Raw genomic sequence first — 7,455 nt, forward strand, 5'->3', positions numbered from 1 at the left:
ATAGCAAAGTCTTAAATGAAAATGTGGCAGCTCTACACGAGTACAAACTATTTCCAGACAATTAAAAGAGCACACGTTTGTATTTTATACACGTCCATCAAAAAATATTGAAAACAGTTTAAAATATTTTTAACAAAATAAAACTTTTTAACAAAAATAGATTTTAAATATGTACATTTTATTTAAAAATAATAATATTATGAATCTGAGTGTGGACTTCTTTTAATGACAGTTCTGAGAGGGAAGTATTCCATTATACTATGTTTAGCAACAACGTTCTCAAAAATAGATAGTGATAAAGGGTCTGTTTTTTCTCTCTTATCATGGTTTGCTATCAGATTCCTCACATATTTTGGTCACCTACTAAGTGGCAATTATGTTGCATATATAGGCATCACCCACTCGACGTCAATGACACATTTCATGAAAATCTGATGCTCTGCACAATAGTACTAACTGCTAGACTATTTCCTTTTATAAAAAATATTTTAATGTGTTACTTGTCCACCCAAAGCCCCCAATTTCCTAAAAGGTAAATAAGACAAAGTAAACTACCTGTGTGTGAGTAACACACAATCACATTAGGAAGTAAAATAATTCAACCATCAATTATTAATCATTGATCAATATATATGTTCCCATACAGCTGTTTATGTGTGTGGAAACACACTACAGTGGTCCTTCAGTATAGCAGGGGATTGGCTCCAGGGTCCCCACAGATACCAAAATCTGTGGATGTTCAAGTCCTCTGTATAAAATGGTGTAGTATTTGCATATAACCTACTGCACATCCTCCTGTGTACTTTAAATCATCTCTAGATTACCTATAATAGTTGTTATACTGTATTCTTTAGAGAACAATGACAAGAAAAGAAAATCTGTACATGTTTAGTACACATGCAATCATCATAGCCCTTTCAAACCGGGGTTGGCTGAATCCGCAAATAGGGAACTGCGGATAGAGGATTGACTATATATATTCCCTTTCTTGATACTTATCTGGTTTCCAAAAGGTCTACATGTGATTCTGATGATCTAACAATTGTATTTGGAAGGTAATTCAAGATTTTTCCCACGCATTATTTTGTTAAAATTTAGTGAGTTTTGGGCACATAACATTTTTTCTATGTAAATATCAACCAAAAGCATTATTTTGAGAAAGATGTACCTTCTATGAAATTTGGGTACTGTAAACCAAAATGAGCTCTACAAAGAAAATGTTAACTGGAAGACATTCTGGAGAATGTGCCTATATTCTCTCATGCACTTTTCTCAGGTTCCAGCAATCAATTTCCCCCTTTCACAGATGGAAAGTTGAGGTTCAGAGAGCTTGAGTGACTTGTTAAAGTTCTCTTGTATGCTGAAAGAGCCCATAAATATTTTTGTTGACCTTTACTAAAATTCATTTATTTAGACAATTTGCTTTGATATTTTCAAAAATCTAGAGCCAGCTAAATTATTCCCTTTCATGAAGAATCTTCTTCCTCCGGTCTCTCCTTGCACTTCATTTCTTGTGAATACTGAATAAATATTTGCTGACGACTATGTGTTCAACCCCCCTGATTCCTTTCACTTCAAGAGGAGAAAAGGTGGTAACTCTCGTTGCCCAGATTAAGAGAAAAAATAGTAACTTTGCCTTCCAGATATAGTATTGTCTTTCCTATATCTAAATTATATCGAGTGTCTTTAAATAATTTCCATTCAATTTTCCATCTTTTAAAAGTGTCCATATTAATACCTTACATTCTCAACAATTTTTTCTCTTTTCTTTTGTACCTCAACTCTCTTATTTTTGTACTATTATCACAAATAATATCACCTTGTATGGTGCTAAATGAGGTTTTTTTTTTTCAGTTACCTAATTTGGGTGCAATTCAATAATTTCCATCAAAATAGTTACTTGGAAAGTCATTCCAGCCACCATTATCTGTCTGAGTCAAAGGCCTCATTCTATTATCATTCTATTTTCAGAAACTCCATTTCCTAGATTCATGTGAAAACCATGGTTACATGGTGGAAGGCCTACCTGAACCTTTCAATTAGTACTGCTTTACCAGAAAACAGGGAAAAATTGTCTTAAATTAGCAATACTGTTGATGACTTTAATCACATTTCTCTAAGTACCTGGAATACTCAAAATGAATGGCTGATTTATATTGACCTGCTAGCAACTAACCACTATGTGTTTATTAGAACAGTGTTCCTGAATTCTCTAGAAATGCAAGAGTTCAAATTGGTTTTCGTGTCATTTTTTTTTTTCATACATAAGGCTAGGAAGTTCTTGAAGGTGTTTTCAATATGCTAAATTATGGGAAAATATAATGTTTTTCTCTTTGCTAAAATTTCTGGAATTTTTACTTTTTCAAATGGTCCTAAAATCTAAGCCTATCCTTCCTCATGTGGAGAAGAGTGTTTTTAGTGACTTTTTTTGTGTTTCTCAATATCAAACATTCATTAAGAACTGATGGTTTATTCTTTTTTTTTTTTAATTTTTTGTTTATTGCAGTAACGTTGGTTTATAACAGTGTATAAATTTCAGGTGTACATCATTATACTTCTATTTCTGCATAGATTACATCATGTTCACCACCCAAATACTAATTATAACCCATCACCACACACATGTGCCGAATTATCCCTTTCACCCTCCTCCCTCCTCCCTTCCCCTCTGGTAACCACCAATCCAATCTCTGTCTCTATGTGTTTGTTTGTTGTTGTTATTATATACTACTTAATGAGTGAGATCATACAGCACTTGACCTTCTCCCTCTGACTGATTTCACTTTGCATTATACCCTCAATGTCCATCCGTGTTGTCACAAATGGCTGGATTTCATCGTTTCTTATGGCTGAGTAGTATTCCACTGTGTATATATACCACATCTTCTTTATCCATTCGTCCCTTGATGGGCTCTTAGGTTGCTTCCAAGTCTTGGCTATTGTGGATGGTTTATTCTCGAGTTCAGAAATGACTTCAGGTTAGACACTACTTTTTTCTTCAGAATATTTCCTCAGTGCTTTCCTAAATGTCCAAATGTTCATTATACTTTTTTTCTTTAATATTTGCTCAAGAAAATTTATCATTTGATTCCTGGCTTATGTTCTTTGACTTCTGCTTCCATGAACATGTCTGCTCCCTCGTTCACTGTTAAGTATTGCCAATTAATATATCTGCTGTGTGGTCTGATGGCCACATGACATTATTTTTTGTGTGTGAAGAAGATTAGCTCTGAGCTAACATCTGTTGCCAATCCTCCTGTTTTTTGCTGAGGAAGGTTGGCCCTGGACTAACATACGTGCTCATCTTCCTCTACTTTATATGGGACGCCTGTCACAGCATGGCTTGATAGGCAGTGTGTAGGTCCAAGCCCAGGATCCAAACCTGTGAACCCCACCCTGTAGAAGCGGAGCGTGTGAACTTAACCACTATGCCACTGGGCCAGCCCCTCAACACGAAATTCTTTAGAGTCGTTTTCCTTAGGCTTTCTATGCATAAATCATCTTTACTTTTTTGAACCGAAAATTTTATTAAAATTGATAGGTTTAAAGAAAATCATTTAAATTGGTTAGTTAAGAATTTTGACAGTCACAATGAATCAATGCATATAGACTCTGTATTAATGTAATTTCCCTGTTTGCTTTAACCTTTATTTTTCTTTACTCAATTGAACAGATATTTTTGAGTGCTTACATTGTGCTTGAAAGTGTAGGAGATAAAAAATGAAACATAAACCCTGCCCTCTGCGAGCTCTTTGCTTGGAGGGAGATTAGGCATATATAAGTAGAATATAAGTATTGAAGTGCTGTCACAGAAGTATAGATAAAATTCTCAGTGGAATAATGAACTCTTTTTAAGTGTATGATCTTTGCTTTCACTAAGTAGTTGTATTAGTTAAGGTAATGCTAGCTCCTATAACAGATAGATGCAGAAATCTCAGTGTCTCAACACAATAGCTATTTCTCTCTTACTCACAAAGAATCCAATCAGCGTAAGGGTGGGGAGGCATTTGGGATTCTGCTCCATACATCATTCAGGGTTCCAGGCTTCCTCAACATGCGGGTTTCAGGGTCCATGGGGCTTGATATCCAAGAAGAAGACAGGAGAAAACAGCATATAATATGGATGTTTTTAAGGTCCAGACCTGCGAGTGGCATACATCACACTACATTCTGTTGCCAGTGTTATTGGTTGAATTGTGTCCCCCCAAATTCACATGGTTAGTCTTAACCACCAATACCTCAGAATGGGACCTTATTTGGAAATAGGGTCATTGTAGATATAATTAGTTAAGTTGAGGTCATATTGGTAGGGTGGGCTCTTAATCCACTATGACTAGTGTCCTTATCAAAGGAGGCAGTTTGGAGACACGCACACAGGGAGAATACCATGCACACAGGGAGAATACTACGTCAATATGAATTCAGAGATCAGAGATCAGGGTGATGCCTCTACAAGTTAAGGAATGCCAAAGATTGCCCCAACAAGCAGAAGCTAGGGAAGAGGCATGGAACAGACTCACAGCCCTCAGAAGGAACCAACCCTGCCAATGCCTTGATCTCAGACTTCCAGCCTCTAGAACTGTGAGACAATAAATTACTGTTGGTTAAGCCACCAAATTAAAGCCAGAATCATCACATGACCACATCTAAAAGCAAGGGATCTGGAAACGGTAATCTACTTTTTCCCAGGAGGAAAGGGAAACAAGTTTGGTGTACAGGTAAATGGTCTCTGCCGCCCTCTGCCCTTCTGGCCACCTAATGCCCCTTTCACCCTTCCTCCCACATGTGGAACAGGCTCACACACTCTCCAGGAGAGATAATGGACAGTCCCTTCCTATCACTGCAGTGGGGTGAGAGTCCAGAGTCTCCAGACGATGCAGTGTTCTTGATTCAGTTTGGATGTGGCTTTCCACTGTCTGCTGACCTACGAACTATACGACAAATTGTCTCCTCCCCCATCATTCTGTCCCTGCCCACCCACAGTCAGAATCCATTCCAGAGTCAGAAATCACACCAGCTATTTTAAAAGAGAGAATTTCATACAAAGTATTAATAACAAGGCTCTGAAGAACTAAGGAGTCAAATAAGAACTCTAAAGGGTCACAGAAGTAGCAGCTACCACCCCTAGGGCACCAGGAGCAAAGGGAAGAGATTTGAATTATTAACGTTTAGAAGCTTGGAGAAGAGGGTCTGTGAAGCTGAAATGCAGCATTCAAAAGAGATGCTGATCAGTTGCTTCTGGTTTCTCTAAGTTTGGAGGAAGGGGCTCTGCAGGGCTGAGACCCCAAGCCTGAGGAAGGGACATTGCTCAGCTTGTCTTGATGCCTTTGAGGAGCTGCAAAGAGGCTGGCACTGTGAAGGCTGGAAAAAAATGCAAAATAGATTCAACTGCTGTTGCTGGAATGGACTGCCACTCCCGGTGTGGAAAAGGGAGACTAGTGTGGCACAGACAGAAGCAAGAAGCAAACAGGAAGGATAGTGTCTCTTCTTCTATCCTTCTAGTCTCCTGCGAGTGCCCCCTTTTGGCGTAGCTTAGCAGGGAATCAGCTAAGCAAAGCCGAAATGTGGTTTTCCGGAGTCTCAGGGCAACATCACAAAGCAGATATAAGAGGAGGGGTTAGAAGCTGATAGACAAAACACCCACACCCAGTTTTCAATGGTGGAGCAGACACAAGACAATTACAGTCAAATCGCATTCAGGAAAGAGAAGAATGGGAGACACAGCAGCCACTGGCCCCTAACTGGTGAGATTATTCAGTCAGCTGGGCAGCTTATATGAAGACTCTCTACCTTAGGAACGGGAGGAATTCCTTAATCACACTCCCATCGTACAATCTGGGAGGAACGTGATTGCCCACTCTTGTTGGCGATCCCCAAGACCATTGCCAGCTTAGATGATTTAGTAGGACTAATGAGACTTGGGATATAATCATACTCAGGGCCATGATTAATTACAGTGAAAGGATATAAAGCTGAATCAGCAAAGAAAAAGGGCACATGGGGTGACATCTGGAGGGGACCAGGTACAAGCTGCCAGTTCATACAGGATATGCTTGATTCCCCCAGTAAGGTGTGAGAATCCTTGTGAAACATTGTCTAGCAGGGGACTCATTGGAGACTAAGCGCCTAGGATCTTTACTGGGGACTGGTCATGTGGGCACCATCTGCCCAGCACATACCAAAGTTTCAGTCACCCAGAAGGAAAGCAGGTGTTTAGCACAAATCATATTGTCTCACAGACATGTTAGGCACAGCAAGCCATTCTTATCAGGGGATGGCAGGAAGACGCCTCCTGAAATCTAAGTTTTCAGACACCAGCCAAGGGCCAACCTTGCAAGCAGGGCCTTCTAGAGTAGCAGTCTCTTTTCTGCACACCGCTGTTTTGAGACTTGCGTTCTAGGCTATAGAGATGCTGAGAAGGAACACCTTCCACGTTATCACATGTGACAGTTCAATCAAATGTTTTTCTATTTCTTATCCATATTTTCAGCCTCTTTGATAACAATTTCTTCACCTCTCATCACCTAATTACTAAGCAGTGTCACATATTTTAGGTTTTTTTGGCAGTACCCTTTGTTTCTTATCCAAATTTTATATTGGTTCAGATTCAGTCAGAAAAACAGAAACATCTTTACGTGATTCAAGCAGGAAGATGTATGTGTAGAGCAGTATTTAATGCAGTAAATTAGGTGCCATAAGTCCATAGGAAAGGGAGGAGGATTTAATGTCAGAGAGGCTGCTTCTAAATCTTGGATTCATTTCTAGTTTTCAAGAAGTCCAGAGATTGCAGGATCCAGAGGAAGCACCAGTGATCATTGCTGCCTCTGGCACGGAGGTGGATAATTGCCTAGAGAAGACTCAGAGCCTTCTGCAAAATCTCCTATCCACCAAAACCTCCAGCTCATTCAACTTCTCCTGGAGAAACAATAATTTGACTTTTGTTTCTCCTTCACCTTCAGAATCCTATGCAAGAGACTCTCATTGACGAATTCTAATGGCAGAGATTCTTGGAAATTTAGCTCCAATCTTTAGCTCCTGAAGGACAGACCATAGAAAAGAGAAAATGACAAATTACCAAAGACAATTTAAGCATTAGTTTTTATTTTTAAGTATATGTGCATTCACTGTATTTTTATCAGTATGCTTTATAAAATGAGACTTCTGTAGTAATAAAACTAATGGAATAAACTTTGAAGGGTAATTAAACCTATCATTGAGTTAAATGATACTTAACAGGTTGAGAAAATAGATAAAATTCGGAGGATTATAAGAAAATAAAAAAATTTTATATCATAAAATGTAAAATTAAAATAGATTGATGTATTTCACAAAAATGAATTCTGTGAATGGAAATGGTATTTTCCTAGAAATGCAAAGTGGTAAGCAATTCATGAAAGGAAATTTTTCATAATCTATTTCCAGTATAAAATGTTTTTAAAGATTCGTTCATTTGGC

This window comes from Ceratotherium simum, chromosome 37 (assembly GCF_057802395.1).
Source record: "Ceratotherium simum simum isolate JZ-2026a chromosome 37, ASM5780239v1, whole genome shotgun sequence".
Lineage (NCBI taxonomy): Eukaryota > Metazoa > Chordata > Mammalia > Perissodactyla > Rhinocerotidae > Ceratotherium > Ceratotherium simum.